Source organism: Talpa europaea, assembly GCF_964194135.1.
Source record: "Talpa europaea genome assembly, chromosome: 8".
NCBI lineage: Eukaryota > Metazoa > Chordata > Mammalia > Eulipotyphla > Talpidae > Talpa > Talpa europaea.
This window is the reverse complement of record NC_140075.1, coordinates 5125230-5142037: the sequence shown is the minus strand read 5'-3', so window position 1 is coordinate 5142037 and position 16808 is coordinate 5125230.

Below are 16808 nucleotides of genomic sequence, written 5' to 3'. Positions count from 1 at the left end.
GGAGAGCTTGTCCACGTTTGGTTGTACTGGTCCCAGCTTCGGCTGACAAAGTATCGATCAGAGGGGCTTTGCTGGTCAGATGAGCAAGCCCATGAATGTGTTGAAAGAGGGGGAGACACCTGAGAACACACGGATTCTCACCAAAATCTCCCTCTCAGACATTCAACACTTTAATTTGCTTTATTTCTTATGCCATTTCATTTTACTCATCCTGCTTTACATTATCTTAAGTCCCTTCAGAATATCCCTCTCCCATACATTTCTTTTTTCAAACACACATACCTCACCTCACTTGCATTTACCAGACTTAGCTAAACCTTAGTTTTAGAAGAGAATTGAACACCATCTAAACAATGATGAAAAAACACAAATTTAAGGTAGATAGCCCCTGTAGCTTTTCGTTCCTGTACCCAGTGATTTAATTGGCAGAGACTAGTGTCCCAAGCCTGCATCTGTTGGGTGATATTAATGTTTCCAATTTGGCTAAGGTCACACTGTGGGGTTTGAATCCAGGGAGGAGGAGGGATGGGTGGCCATCTGGAGAGGATTTTTAAAAGGAGAAATTCCAGATGGGCTGACACTGTGTAAGAATCCCAAGCTGCAAAATCCCTCCTGCACGTACTCCATGACAAGCTGCATCTTCGGCCCAGGGGACACTGGACACCCAGGTGTGCTCGCTGGGGGACTGAGATTGATCATAGCCTAGGCTTCGAGGAGCAGGTGGATGTGCGGATTTTCCAGCTGAGCAGGTCATGGTGGAGTAGGGCTGCTCTGTGAATAACCTCTGCCCACCTTGGAGAGTCCCGTTTGGATTCTAATATACTGGTCCCCGAGTCTTTCTTAAGGGGAGCTAAAGAGCCTCTCTATCTGCTCCTTGCAATCTGCACGTTTTACCACCTGGGGCCAAGCCTTTGCAAGAGCTCCTGCATCCTCTGCACCATCCGTGTGCCCAGGGGTGAGCAGCAGGTCTCTCCCACCAAGGGGGCAGAACCTAAGATGGGCGAGAGAGGTCCAAGGTTCCCCGCCTCTGGCCCTGGGGCCACTGGAGGCTCTGCCCACACAGCCCCACACCCCTCTCCTGGTCCTGTACTTGCTCACCTCTCCCCAACCCTTCCACACCATACCCCTCACCCACTCTTCTCCCCTCCAGGTGCTTCACCAGTTTCGTTGCCCGCCTGGCCCTTCACCTGCTCTGCTCCAGGGACATCTGTGCTCCAGGGACATCTGTGCTGCCCAGACTTCTGTGCTGCAGTCCTATGAGTCTCATGCTGCTCCTGGCCCCTCTGACTGGGCCCAGCCCCTGGGCCTCTCCAGAGCCTCAACCTTCCCTGGTGTACTCCTGTTCCCCATGGCCACTGAGTGCTAGTGCTTTGGGGGTGGGTGTCTTCTGCCAGGTATGGCGCTATTTTCTTTTTTTTTTTCTTGTAGTTATTTATTATCCTGGTCCCTTATTTAAGTTTTCTAGATTCCTGCTATGAGTGAGACCATCTGGTATTTTTCTTTTTCTTTCTGGCTTATTTCGCTGAGCATGATCCCTTCCAGCATATGGCACTATTTTCAATCTTTGTTGCTCTCCAGTTCCAATGCTGCACAGCAGCAGCAAAATTCCAAGATAATTTCTAATACTCTGTCTCTGGCCCTGATGATTGCTGAAGGGGCCACTGCACTGGAAGGCCAGCCACGTCTTGGGAGACATCTTAGGATGTTGCTGCAGGGCTAGGGAGCTGGACAGATTGTGTTGGCCCTGCTTTCCTGGACCCTCTCCAGCTGGGGGCCTGTCTCAGTGGTGCTGCTGTGCTCCCCAGCGTCCTCCAGCTGGAGGACTGACACCGAGGTGCTGCTGTTCTCCCCGGCATCCTCCTGCTGGGGTCCAGCCACAGAGGTGCTGGTGTCCCCCCAGGCGTCCTCCAGCTCTGGGCCTAGCATGGAGGGTCTACCCTTTGGGGTGTCCTCTAGCAGGGGGTGCTGCAGGAGGCCTTGATGCCCTAGCCAGATAAGACACTGGCAAGCAGCGAAGCCCAAAGGGCCTCACACCGTGGGGCCGAAGCCAAAGGGCCTCACACCGTGGGGCCGAAGCTAAAGGGCCTCACACCATGGGGCTGAAGATTCCTTGTGCCTCACACCGTGAGGTTGAAGATCTAACATTCCTTCACTTTTTGTTCTTGGTCATAAATAAGAAAAAATTTCCCAAAAAAGTACATTAGGCACTATATTATATGCATCAGTATATTGCAAATAAACGGCATGGAAAATTAGAAACTAATTATTAAACAATTTGGCCTACTTGATAATGGAAGACAACTTATTGAGCATGCCTGACAAGCATTACAATACAATAATCATAGTAGGTCCTTCTATTTTGTTTTCTCTTGAAGTTTCTTGGGAAAGTTTTTAATATAAAGCTATTTGAGTTAAGGAGTTTCTAGGTAAAAAAAGTTCTGATAGCTGAACAGCAGCTGGTCTCCGGCTGAAGGTCATGTGAATAGAATAGTCCTTTGATGCTTAGGCTTTAGCTGATAGGGATGCACTGGTGGTTATTCACTGTTTTAAATAATTGTCTAAATGAAAAAATAAGTAGCTTTAATGTTAGGTTTGGTTTATTATCTGTTAACCTTGAGAGCTGCCGTCTACCTGAGACCTGTAGGGGCCAGTAGTCTATGGGAAACATAATATACTAATTGTTTATGCTTTACACTTGATAATGTATTTTCTTATTATTATTACTAATAATGAATAAATAAAGAGTCTCTCGGCAGAAGATACTAACACCTCACCAAGTGTTGGTGTCTCCTCATTCCCTTCCCCTCAGCCCTTAAGTTTTCAGTTCTTTCGTTTTCGCCTAGGCCGTCTCATCCTTTCAGGAACCCCTGACAAGGCGTTTTGTCGGAGGCTGGTCCCCGGCAAGGGGCGCCCGGAGCAGGGACTTGAAAGGTAAGATTTCTTTCCCGTGCGGGGATGGCTAGGATCTGCTCCATAGGGTAGGGCACATACCCGCCTTTAGAGAAAGCAGGTTTGAGGGGAGCAGTAAGTCAGAACCGTAATAAGGCGAGTGAGTGTCTTATTGCGTGATAAGGCGAGTGAGTGTCTTATCGTTGAGAAGCTATGGGCCATACTGAGTCTAAGGAAAGAGGACTCTATTGATATAATTAAGTATACTCTTGCAAAGAGAGGCCTTAAAACCTCTCATGCACAATTGGCTAGTTTCCTAAATTTTGTTGAAATGTGTTGTCCTTGGTTTCCAAGGGACGGTACTCTGGATGCAAAAACTTGGGCCAAAGTAGGAGAGGAAATGACATCCTATTATACTCTCCATGGTCCAGAGAAGGTCCCCATTGATGCCTTTTCATTGTGGGGTCTGTTGCAAGACATGCTAGATAAAGGGTCTGAATTAGAAAAGATAGATAAAAAGCTCAGGGAATTACAGCTACCTGAGCCTACTGCTTCCTTATCCTTGGAGGACATTAAAGGGTCCTCAGCTGACAGCCCGTCATTAACAAAACAATTGCCTGAACAAATAGATTGCTTTAGCCAGGCTGGAGGCAAAGCAAAAAATACAAAACCAAAAGTAAAACAAAAATTGGCCAGCTGCATTAAAGAAAGTGATTCGGATTCTTCGGATGATGAAATTGTTTTTCAAAAGTCAAAAATTGATTCTAGAGCCAAAGTTGACCTCTCTACTGAAGAGTCGGCTCCTTTTCATGAATCTATTCCTAAATCTGATTTAATTTCCAGCCCGGACTTGGCTAAGATTGTTAAAAGATATATCAGTGATTTGGCTAGAGCTAAGACTGATCTCAAGCCTTGTTCTGCAAATATACAATCAGACCCCTTTGAAAACGCAGAGCCTGTGTCCAGGTCAATGCCACAAATGTTGTCTGGAGATTTGGTTTGTATGTCTAGAGCTGGTTTTGCTGGTGCAGTGAGACAAGCAAAAGAAAAAGGTGATTTTACCTTTCGATGTTTTCCTGTGCTCAATGTAGACAATGACCATGAGCAGCCTCAATGGGAACCCCTTCCCTTTGAGCTTTTAAAGGAATTGAAAAGAGCAACTGCTGATTACGGGGCTATATCTCCTTATACCTTGCAACTCGTAGAATCAGTGGCCAGTTGCTTCCTCACACCCCTTGATTGGCAGATGACGGCTAGATCTAGTTTGTCTGGTGGAGATTATTTGTTGTGGAAGGCAAATTATGAGGAGGAGGCACGGAGGATGGTAAAGAAATATAATGATAAAGAAATGAGAATGAGAAATAATAAAATTCTGCTTGAAATGGTTTTGGGTCAAGATGATTGGTGTGAAAACAATGTGCAGATTCGTATGCCACCTCTGGTCTTTCATCTCGTGCGTGAAGCTGCAGTTGCTGCATGGAGCTGGTTGCCAGCTGTTGAAGTGAAAACCTCTGGCCTTGCTAACATTAAACAAGGGCCTGAGGAATCTTATCAAAACTTTTTATCATGGTTAATGGATGCTGTCCAAAAAACTATACCTAATGCTGAGGCGGCTCATATTATAACTAAACAGCTGGCTTTTGAAAATGCTTCATCACCGTGTCAGGCATTGTTAAGACCCATTGTACGAACAGGCGACATTAATAAATATGTTCAAACCTGTTCGAGGTGACACCCTCGTACCTTCATGGTGTGGCCATTGCGGCTGCCTTAAAGGGACAGACCAGCAGCCAATGGTTCGCCTCCCTTGATCAACAGAAGGAAAGGAAAATAAACAAAAATTTTGGAAATTGTTTTTCTTGCGGACAGCCAGGACATTATAGTAAAAATTGCCCAAACAGTAATCTCTATGCCGCCTCCAGCCTTGCCTCAACAGTCTGACATGCCTGTTGCAACAAATAATAGTGAAATTCCTTCTCAAATGATACTTCCAAAAACTATCTGCCCGCGTTGTAATAAAGGATTTCATTGGATGAAGGACTGTCGGTCTAAATATCATAAAAATGGTACATTGTTGCCACCAAATGAAAAGTTTACTGCGGGCACCAATCCGACTGTTTTTTCAAAAAACATCTCACAGTCAAAAAACTGGGTAAGGGGCCCGACCCAGGCCCCTCAAATAATTGGGAACCTAAACGACCAGAGCGGCGAACAATTTCTGATCTCGTCCGCAGGACCACAGGCGGAGCGGGCTTGGACTTGCATTCCACCTCCGCCGCAATATTAACTTCTGATCAATCTTACACCATGTTGACAACTGGGGTGTATGGGACCCCCCCCCGGGTACAATGGGGCTTGTTTTTGGCCGAGGTTCTGCGTCTCTGCAAGGCATAAAAGTAATACCGGTTGTTGTTAATTCTGATTTTACTGGTAAAATAAAAGTTATGCTGGAGCCTCCAATAAAAACTATACAAATTCATCCAGGACAAAAAATTGCTCAATTACTTTTACTGCCTCTGGTGTCAGTTGGCAATAAAATTGCATCCAATGAACCACAAAGTGATTCCAGTTTTGAATCCAGTGACATGGCTTTTTGGGTCCAACAAATTAAAGACAATAGACCGACCAAAGTTATAAGAATTCAAGGAAAAGCAATTAAAGGATTGTTAGACACTGGTGCTGATGTTACTTGCATAGCAGGGCGTGATTGGCCTAATGCCTGGCCCACAAAGGCTACGCCTTCTACTTTGGTCGAATTGGGATCAGCACAAAATGTGGCAAAAAGTTCTCAAATTTTAAATTGGAATGATGGAGAGGTGTCCGGGACTTTTCAACCTTATGTTGTCCCATCTCTTCCTATGACATTGTGGGGAAGAGACATACTCTCTCAAATGGGAGTGCTCCTATTTAGCCCCAATGATAAGGTAACTGCTCAAATGTTACAAATGGGCTTTGACCCAAATCAAGGTTTAGGAAGAAGGTTGAAGGGCCGAGTATTTCCCATTGAGGTTGCTCAGAGAGAGCCACGACAAGGCCTGGGATATGGATCAAATTTATAAAGAGGGCCATTGCGGAGGTTACAGCCGACCCAATTGTGTGGAAAAATGATGACCCAGTATGGGTAGAGCAATGGCCCCTGACAGAGGATAAAATCCAGGCTGTAACAACTTTGGTTCAAGAACAACTGATGAAAGGGCACATTCGCCCTACTACCAGCCCATGGAATACTCCTATATTTGTGATAAAAAAGAAATCAGGAAAATGAAGATTGTTACAGGACTTAAGAGCAATAAATGTCACTATGCAAGATATGGGATGTTTGCAACCAGGTTTGCCATCACCTGTGGCCATCCCTAAAGATGAACATGTTATTGTTATTGATTTACAAGATTGCTTTTTTACCATCCCTTTACATCCCCAAGACTGCAAAAGATTTGCATTTAGTGTCCCATCAGTAAATTTAAAAAGGCCATTTCAACGATATGAATGAAAAGTTCTTTCTCAGGGCATGAAAAACAGTCCTACTTTATGTCAAAAATTTGTGGATATGGCTTTGTCATCCTTTAGGGATGAGTACCCTTCCATTTACTGTGTTCATTATATGGATGATATTTTAATAAGTAATGCTCAAGTGGACTTGTTAAATCAGGCCTTGGCCCAGCTGGTAGCTTTGCTGCAAAGTTATGGACTTGTGGTGGCACCAGAAAAAATTCAAACTTCTCCGCCAATTAATTATTTAGGAAGGATTGTTCGTTCTTTGACTGTGACACCACAAAAACTGCAGCTACGAACAGACTCTTTACAGACATTGAATGATTTTCAAAAACTACTTGGAGACATAAATTGGATAAGAGCTCATCTGCAGCTGACCACTGCTGATTTACGTCCACTGTTTGATGTACTAAAAGGTGATTCTAATCCTAACTCCCCTAGACAATTAACACCTGAGGCTACACTAGCCTTACAAAAGGTCAATGATGCACTCAACAATCAACAACTGTTGCGGCTAGATTATACTAAGCCTTGGGAGTTCATAATTTTGGCCACCCCACACACACCAACAGGTGTTTTGTGGCAAAAGGGGCCACTGGAATGGTTACATTTACCAGTTACTACAAAGAAGGTTGTTTGTCCCTATGCTTCCCAAGTGGCTGCATTAATTGTTAAAGGAAGGCATAGGAACGTTGAGCTTTTTGGCCGAGAATTTCCTGTTCTTGTTTTACCTTACAAGAAAGAACAACTTAATGACTTACTTAGTTTAAGTGATGATTGACAAATAGCCCTGCAATCTTTTTCGGGTGAAATAAAGTTTCATTTGCCTCCTGATCCTGTGCTTCATTTCTTTAAGAAACAGGCTTTTATTTTTCCAACCATTGTTAGTGCTGTGCCTTTGCCAGAACCTGCTGCACTTGTGTTTTCGGATGGCTCCTCCAACGGTAGAGCTGCTTTCGTTATCAATGACAAACCAGAGTCCATCCAGACAACAGAAACCTCAGCCCAAAAAACTAAATTATTTGCAGTTCTCACAGTATTTAAAATTTTACAAAATCAGCCATTTAACCTTTTTACTGATTCCCAATATGTAACCAGATTATTTCCTGATATTGAGACTGCTGTAATTGCTGATGCTAAAACTACCATTGCTCCACAGATATTGGAGCTGCAAACTTTAATAAGATCTAGAACATCCAGAGTGTATGTTGGCCATATTCGTGGTCATTCTAAATTACCAGGTCCTCTAGCTCGTGGGAATGAACTGGCCGATTTGTTGACTCAAGCAGCAGTATTCACAGTACAGGAGGCAATTAATGATCATGCCCTTCATCACCAAAATGCCGCTTCATTGCGGAAACAATTTCATCTAACTCTAGAAACAGCCCGGGAAATTGTTCGCAAATGCTCGGTTTGCCCCACCACTCACCCTTCACTTCCGATGGGGGTGAACCCACGAGGCCTCAGACCAAATGATCTCTGGCAAATGGATGTCACTCATGTTACTAGTTTTGGGAGACTCAGTTTTGTCCATGTTTCCATAGATACATTTTCTCATGTTATTATGGCTACTGCCCAGACAGAAAAAGCTTTTAAAGATGTCTCTCAACATCTAATGTTTTGTTTTGCCTACGCAGGCAAACCTCGTGCTATTAAAACTGACAATGATCCTGTATATACATCCTCTGCCTTTAAGAAATTTTGTGCTTCATTTCAAATTGCTCATTCTACAGGAATTCCTTATAATCCACAAGGGCAAGCTATTGTTAAAAGAGCCCACCAGACTTTAAAGTCTCAGATATATAAACTACAACAATCTGATTTTAAACATAGTTCGGCTCATCATATTTTAACTCATGCAATGTTTGTCATCAATTATTTAAATTGTAATTCTCAAGGGATGTCACCAATTAATAGACATTGGGATCCTGACCAACTGGCCCCTAAACCTCAAGTTCTGTGAAAAGATCTCCATTCCGGAATATGAAAAGGCCCTGATGTGTTATTAGCAAATGGGAGAGGCTATGCTTGTATCTTTCCACAGGATTCGGACAGCCCGATTTGGATTCCTGACAGACTGATCCAACATCATGTGTCAAAAGCCTTCACCGACACGCCCCCCGTCAAACAACCGATGCTCCAAGATGCGTAGGTGCAGCCCTCTGGGACACCACCCACCTCCTCCAAGATGTCATCACTCCAGATCCCCTGTTGGAAGATTGTCCTCTTCCCTGCACCACCTTCGGGTTCGTAAGACGTCTCATCATGACAATTGGAATTTGCTCAAAAATCTAGCCTCTAATTCTGAACAGCTACTTATGCAGCAAAATGCGCGCATCACCCCAAAGATTATGTTCCTTGCTGTGCTAGCAATCTTCTCATATAGCATATCACCAGCTTCTCCTGCTTCTCTCATGCCTTCTGTTTCCTATTGGGCTTACATCCCAGATCCCCCCTTTTTTCCATCCCACTCCTTGGGGATTTCCCTTTCCCCGTGTGTTCACTAATTATTCTGATTTACTAGGTGGAGATTCAGACTCTTTTGTTTTATTTAAAAGCACTAATAACTTTTCTTTTCAGGGACGCATGGATTCGCCTCCTATGTGTTTTACATCCAATCCTATCTATATGAAGTCTCAACTACCTGGCTGCCTACCTATTAACGATAAATATTTTTTGACAGTAACTTCAAAGCCTTCCTCCTCCGGACTTAACCGTAATTTATGGGTACTGCTTATATCTCTCCTTGGTCCTCGCAGCACTAATGAAAACATAGCTCGAGTTTCAGTATCCTCCACTCTCCCAGCCTGTTCAATTTATAACTCAGATAATTCCCAAAATATTATTAACACAAATCACAGATTTCCCACCTGGCATAATTGTGGGTTTCCCTCTGCAGGAATTCGTTACCAGCCTTACCAGACTAATCTTTCTATTTATGATTTTTCAGTTTTTGGAGCAGTTACATCTGCCACTAATGTCCCCAAGGATTATAGGTTTCTTCTGCAGGATGCGCTCATCTACAACCGGTCGAATCGCCTCATCCCACCCCTTGAACCTATCACTCGATGGTATTCAGCGGGATGGATTACTCCCACCTACATCATCAACACTTCGAATGGTTCCCGTGCATACCCGGACTTATTTCGCCTCCTTGCCGCCACTTCACCTGTGCTTTTTCGCCGACCTGGACATTCTATTCATGCTGTCACCGTGCGGGCTTGTGTGGGCCCCCCTCATGCCCTCCTCATTGAGGGCCCCGGACATTTAACCATTACTTATTATCACCATACTTTTCATGTTAATTGTACTGGCTGTATTCTCACCAACTGTATTACTTCTGTTGGCTCATTGTCTAAAGCTACTTTTGTTATCTTACATCAACCTCCTTATGTCATGCTCCCTGTAAGCTTACAACAGCCGTGGTATGATGACATTGGACTGTATACTCTTCAGCTTGTGGGACAGGGACTGCGTCGCTCCAAAAGGTTTGTAGCGGCACTTATACTGGGTATTACGGCACTTATTGCTATTATTAGTTCTGTTGCTGTTTCTACTACTGCTCTCGTGCAACAAGTTCATACTGCCTCCCATATTAATGATTTGTCTCGTAACATCACACATGCTTTGATTATCCAAGACCACATTGATAATAAGTTTGAAGCTCATTTAAATGTTCTTGAGGAATCACTTTTACATATTGGCAATCAAATTCAACACATAAAAACGCATTTGACTACCAAATGTCATTCTGATTACAAATGGATTTGTGTCACTCCGCATGTTTATAACTCTTCTTCTGTTTCTTGGAATAATGTCAAAAATCATTTACTGGGTGTTTGGAATAATACAAACGTTTCCCTGGACCTTACTGCTCTGCAGAAAGATATTAAGGCAATTAGTTTAGCTCATGCCCCCTCCTCCACACCTGCAGAAGTTGCTGCTTCCTTCCTGGCTTCCTTGCAATATTATACCACTAAGGCCGCCTGGTTCCCATCATTTATTACTTTAGGTGTTGTTTTGCTTGTCACCATAATTATATTGATACTCTTCCCATTGTTTATTAAATTGCTTTTCCGTGCTATCAATCAGACACGTGTTGAGTTGCAAACTATGCAAATGATGGCCAAAAACAAAAAAGGGGGAGGTGCTGCAGGAGGCCTTGATGCCCCAGCCAGATAAGACACTGGCAAGCAGCGAAGCCCAAAGGGCCTCACACCGTGGGGCCGAAGCCAAAGGCCCTCACACCGTGGGGCCGAAGCTAAAGGGCCTCACACCGTGGGGCTGAAGATTCCTTGTGCCTCACACCGTGAGGTTGAAGATCTAACATTCCTTCACTTTTTGTTCTTGGTCATAAATAAGAAAAAATTTCCCAAAAATGTACATTAGGCAGTATATTATATGCATCAGTATATTGCAAATAAACGGCATGGAAAATTAAAAACTAATTATTAAACAATTTGGCCTACTTGACAATGGAAGACAACTTATTGAGCATGCCTGACAAGCATTACAATACAATAATCATAGTAGGTCCTTCTATTTTGTTTTCTCTTGAAGTTTCTTGGGAAAGTTTTTAATATAAAGCTATTTGAGTTAAGGAGTTTCTAGGTAAAAAAAGTTCTGATAGCTGAACAGCAGCTGGTCTCCGGCTGAAGGTCATGTGAATAGAATAGTCCTTTGATGTTTAGGCTTTAGCTGATAGGGATGCACTGGTGGTTATTCACTGTTTTTAATAATTGTCTAAATGAAAAAATAAGTAGCTTTAATGTTAGGTTTGGTTTATTATCTGTTAACCTTGAGAGCTGCCGTCTACCTGAGACCTGTAGGGGCCAGTAGTCTATGGGAAACATAATATACTAATTGTTTATGCTTTACACTTGATAATGTATTTTCTTATTATTATTACTAATAATGAATAAATAAAGACCTGCTGAGTCTCTCGGCAGAAGATACTAACACCTCACCAAGTGTTGGTGTCTCCTCATTCCCTTCCCCTCAGCCCTTAAGTTTTCAGTTCTTTCGTTTTCGCCTAGGCCGTCTCATCCTTTCAGGAACCCCTGACAAGATGTTTTGTTGGAGGCTGGTCCCCGGCAAGGTGACCTGGCCCTGTGGCGGTGGTGTGCTTCTGGGCGTCCTCCAGCTCAGGGACCTGGCGGAGATGACCCTGTTGCCTGGGGTGGCATCCTTTCCCCTCTTTTGGACTTCCAGCTTTCGCAGGATCCCCAGCCTTCGGGTATTCCCCAAAACCTCAGGATGCGGGATGGGGGCGGGTGGGCATCCTTTCCACTCTTTTGCACTGGGTGCTTTCGCAGGATAACTGGCTTGGGGTATTCCCCGAAACCTCGGGTCACCAGGCTCTCGGAAGTTGACGCACTTCGGCACCTGGAAAGTGACGCGCCTCGGCTGCTCCTCCTCCTCATAGTCCTCCTCCCCCGCCTGCTTCCTGGAGCGGAGGATCAGGTAGGTGGTCATGACCTCGTCGTACTTGTTAGCGTCAATGGCCTCCCGAATTTCCTGCCTCTGGTAGCCCAGGCACTCCATTCCTTTGGTTATGGCTGGGTCCTGGGGGCAGAGTGACGGCTCGCTGAAAGGCAGGAGTCCCTTGCTCGTTTCTGCTACCCAGGCATGCTGCTGGATGCTCTCCAGGGGGCGGAGCCTCCAGGAGTCCCATGCCAGCATTTTGGCCAGCAGGTCCTGGCCCTGGACCATGAGGTAGGAGGTCAGGTGGACGTTCCCACCGAGGACGCGCTCCGTGATCGCCCTGAGGCTGGGCCCCCTGAAGGGCAGTGCGCCGGTCACCATTTGGTAGGGCATGATGCCCAGGCTCCACACATCCACCTTGGGGCCTTTGAACCTCTGGCCAAGGTAGACCACGGGGTCCCTGTGTTCTGGGCGAGAGCAGCACATGCTCATCGCCCGGTTGAAGCCCTGGACGCTGATTCCGAAGTCTGCCAGCCTGACTTTTCCCTCTCGGGTCAGCACTCACCAGCCCTGACTACGCTCACTGCCCTTGCGCTACCTACACTGACAACTGACTCTCCTATGATATTAATAAATGTACTAGTACTAATAGTACTCAAGTATTCACTAAACCTCACTAAATACTGACAATGCTAACTTAACTCACAGCAATACTAACTTCACTCTCTTTACTAGCAATACTAACTACACTACAAATACTATGGGTATAAATTTCTATTTCTCTGTGTTTTCCTAATCTTAAAATCTGACTGTTTATTGTAAAAAATTGCTAAGTTATTTTGGACTTCTAATAATCTATACAGGATACTTAATGGTTGAGAAAACTTCCAAATTGCTTATCGGGTCTATGTAAAATTTTGTTAAAACTACTTAGCCTGCTAAAACTATAGAGTGAAAATTCAGCTCTTCCAAGTTAAATTCCAAACCTAAGATTTATTTTTTTTAAAGATTTATTTATTTATTTATTTATTTATATAAGCACTGGGTACAGTCAGAAGCACAGGAGGGTGAGAGATTTCACCAGAGCCAGAGGGGAGAGCAGAGCAGGCAGAGGAACCAAGTATACTGCTGAGGGAAGCAGCGGGTGGCAGGAGAGGTCTGAACGCCATGTGGGACCATCAAATGGCAGCCGGGAATCGAACCAGCCAGCCACGCAACCCAGTGCTCAACTGCTGTGCCACCGGGGAGGCCCCAAAATCAGATCTAGTGAGAGTCCAGGAATAAGCGAACTATAAAATAAGATCTTAATGTGTCTCTTCTCCTATATACCTCATGGTACATAAAAAAAAAAGTTAAAGCCAACAAGTCACTCTTAAAAATATAAATATGAGGACCTCCCCTAGTGGCCCAGTCGTTTGAGCATAGTGTTGTGAAGCTGTCCACAGCCTCTGCAGTGCCAGTTTGATCCCGGCTGGCTAACGAGGGTCCCACATGGCACTGCAGACCTCTCCTGTGGCGCCTGCTGTGCCCCTCAGCAGTGTAGTGGCAGGATAGGCACAGCACAGTGCAGGTTCTCTGATCTGGCAGACAGGGTAAAGGAGAGTGCAGGTTCTCTGATCTGGCAGACAGGGTAAGGAGAGTCTTGGAGTCCTCAGTGGCTTTCTCAGGCTTCTATTGTGCTTTACATGCATTGCAGCAACCAGGTACATGGCAGGCTGGGGTGCCAGGGGGCCAAGAGGCCTAAGTCTTCACTCTGGGCTTCTCTGGATTCTTTTCTCCCCTTCTCTCTCTTTCTGTCTCTTTGTCTCTCTCCTCTCTCCTGATTCTGCTTCTCTTGGTGACTATCTCTCAGGACTCCTCTCATGGCCCACAGAAGTAATGAAGATAGTTTGCTACAATGTAACAACTGCAGGTGCCCCGTCAGGCAGGGCAGTCCTGATGGTGGGAGGGCAGAAAAGCCTGGAAACCATTTGGCCTACAGTCAGTCTGCCACTCTGTCTCTGGTGAATCCTCTCACCCTCCCTGGCAACTGGTCTGTACCCTGGTTCATGTATAAATAAATAGGAGGGCGGAGCAAAATGGCGGCGAGGAGATGCTGCGAGTAAGATCTCCCATTAAAAAAAAAGTTAATAGGATGGAAAAGTGGCAGGTCCCAATGAGAACTGGGGCACGGAAGATAAATGGACAACTCCAGCAAACTACCCGAAGACGAAAGTTGCCACAAAAGAGGACTAGAAGGGAGGAACGCGTAGAACCCTGCCCCCCAACCCACCCACAAAGTCGGCACTCTCCAACCAACAGAGAGGAGGAAAAAAGACAAACTAAAACAAACAACAAGAACAAACTACGCAGCAAGTGGGACTGGGAGTGGAAAGGTAATACTTCAGCCACCACACCCCGTGAACGGGAGCTGTGGAGAACCCTGCAGGTTTCACCAAGGTGGTGAGCGAACGGCTCCAGGCACCATTAGAGAACAACAAAGACTCTGGAGACCTGCACACAGCCCTGGGCTGGCTGGTAAGCTTGCTCAAAGAAGCAGCGTGCTGGAAAAGCAAATGCAGATCAGGATCGCTCAAAAAAGCGGTGCGCTTGAAAAGCAAATGTGGATCAGGATCGCGGCTGCCCAGGTCCCGCGCCTGCGACCTAGGCTTGCGGGTAGACACCTGGGGGCCCTCACTGAGATGAAAGTCCCTCACTGAGTAATCAGAAACCAGGTGCCCAGACACAGGAGCAGGGGGCAAAAGGCGCCATTCCTGGGGCCACTGAACTGGGCTACAGCCCACGTCCTGGACCTGAGGGCTTTGGAACTGAGACCCGGGGCATGAAATTCGGGGTGTGGGCCCTCCACGTCGATGGGGCACAAGGCAGACACAGCACCCCAAAGCCATTGAGGTTTTCCCTACCATTCCCACTCTGTTCCCTGTCCCACGGGGTGAAAAACACAGCTCCCCAAGGGCTCTAGGAGAGATCTCTGGCGCCACCTAGTGACCAGAAAAAAAGTCACTAACACCTTTCTTCAGAAAAGACTGCTTGACCAGCAGAAGGCTCCTGGAGGAGCCCATGGCCAGCTGGGAAGTTAGCCCACCCCAGGCCCCTTCAGACCAGCAGTCTGAGCCCAAAGGGGGAGCTGGCACCCACAGCCGTGGCAGACCGGGCATGCAGAAGAGTGTGCCTGAGACCGGACGTGCAGGGAGTGCGTCCAGCATCGCCATTTTAGAACAGGGACATTTCTTCAGTAAAGACTGCATGCAGAAGGCTCCCTCAGGAGCCAGAGGTGAGTGGGGAAGCTCGCCCATGCCAGGCCCTTCTGGCCTGCAGTCCAAACCCAGAGGGGGAGCGGAAACCCACCGCCGGGGCAGACCAAGCACACAGGGGAGTGTGTCCCCACATCAGCATTTTAGAACAGGCACCTTTCTTCAGTAAAGACTGCTTGAAACAGACAGTTGGCTCCTGGAGGAGACAGAAGGGAGTGGAGGAGCTCACCCAAGATGCCGGCCAGTCCCAGCAACACAGTGTCCCAATGCATACAATAAATTAGAAAACAGACAGTAGGGAGTAGAAGAACCACACACAACCTATCAAGCCCTCAGGAAAAAAGCACACCACAAAAAGAAAACCACCCCCCAGATTGCAATGACAGTAACTTGGAAGAACTTCTGAGACTTCCAGAAAGAGAATTTAAAATTGCCGTGATTAAAAAAATGACAGAACTCATAAAGGAAAACAATGATCAGAAGATGGAAATTGAGTCCCTAAAGAGTGAAAACAATGGTCAGAAAAATGAAATTGAGTCCCTAAAGAGGGAAGCAAAAGAAACACAGGAGATCAAAGAATTAATGGAGGAACTAAAGAACTCTGGGAAAAGCAATGAAAGCAGAATAGATGAAATGGAAGAACGAATAAGTACTCTTGAAGAAACAGAAATAAAAAGAACCAAAATAGAAAAGGAAAGAGAAGTACGAAGGAAAAAGAACATAGAAAGACTTCGGGAACTATCTGACTCCATGAGGAAACAAAATATAAGAGTTATAGGAATACCAGAAGGAGAGGAGAGAGATGTAGGAACAGAGAAAATATTCCAGGAGATAATTGAAGAGAACTTCCCAAATGTGAAGAAGGAGCTGAAAATTGATATACCAGAAGGAAGAAGAACACCAAACTTCCACGACGAAAGGAAAAATACAGCAAGACACATAATAGTAAATCACCCAAGAATCTAGGACAAGGAAAAAATAATGAAGCTGACAAGAGGGAAGAAACAGATAACATTCAAAGGAAAAAAACAATCAGGCTGACATCAGTCTTCTCCGAAGAAACACTCCGGGCAGGGAGAGAATGGAGGGACATAGTCAACAGACTCCAAGAAAACAGATGCCAACCAGGAATACTCTATCCCGCAAAGCTCTCCTTCCTCTATGAAGAAAGAATAAGGACCTTCCCAGACTAACAGAAACTCCGGAATTTCATTATGACTAAACCCCCACTCCAAAAAATACTACAAGTAATCCTAAAGCCAGAACATCAGAGGGACGAATAACAATAAAAGAAGGCCAAAAAAAAGTTATTAAAAGAATAAATAAATAAAATCAAAGGAAAGACAAACACAATGGCAAATACAGATGCTAACATATCAATATTAACTCTAAATGTAATTGCACTAAACTCTTCAATAAAAAGACACTGAGTTACAGCCTGGATTATGAAGTAAAACCCAACCTTTTGCTGTCTCCAGGAAACACATCTAGCTACAAAAGATAAAAATAGACTCAAAGTTAAAGGATGGAAAACAATCCTACAAGCAAATGGACCAAAAGAGAAAGCAGGAACAGCTATACTTATATCAAATAAAACAGATTTCAAAATTCAAAAGATAAAAACAGACCCGAATGGTCACCACATTATGATCAAGTGGACAATACTTCAAGAAGAAATAACACTCATTAACATATACTCACCAAACGAAGGAGCACCAAAATATATTAAAAAAAATAAGGGCACTCAAG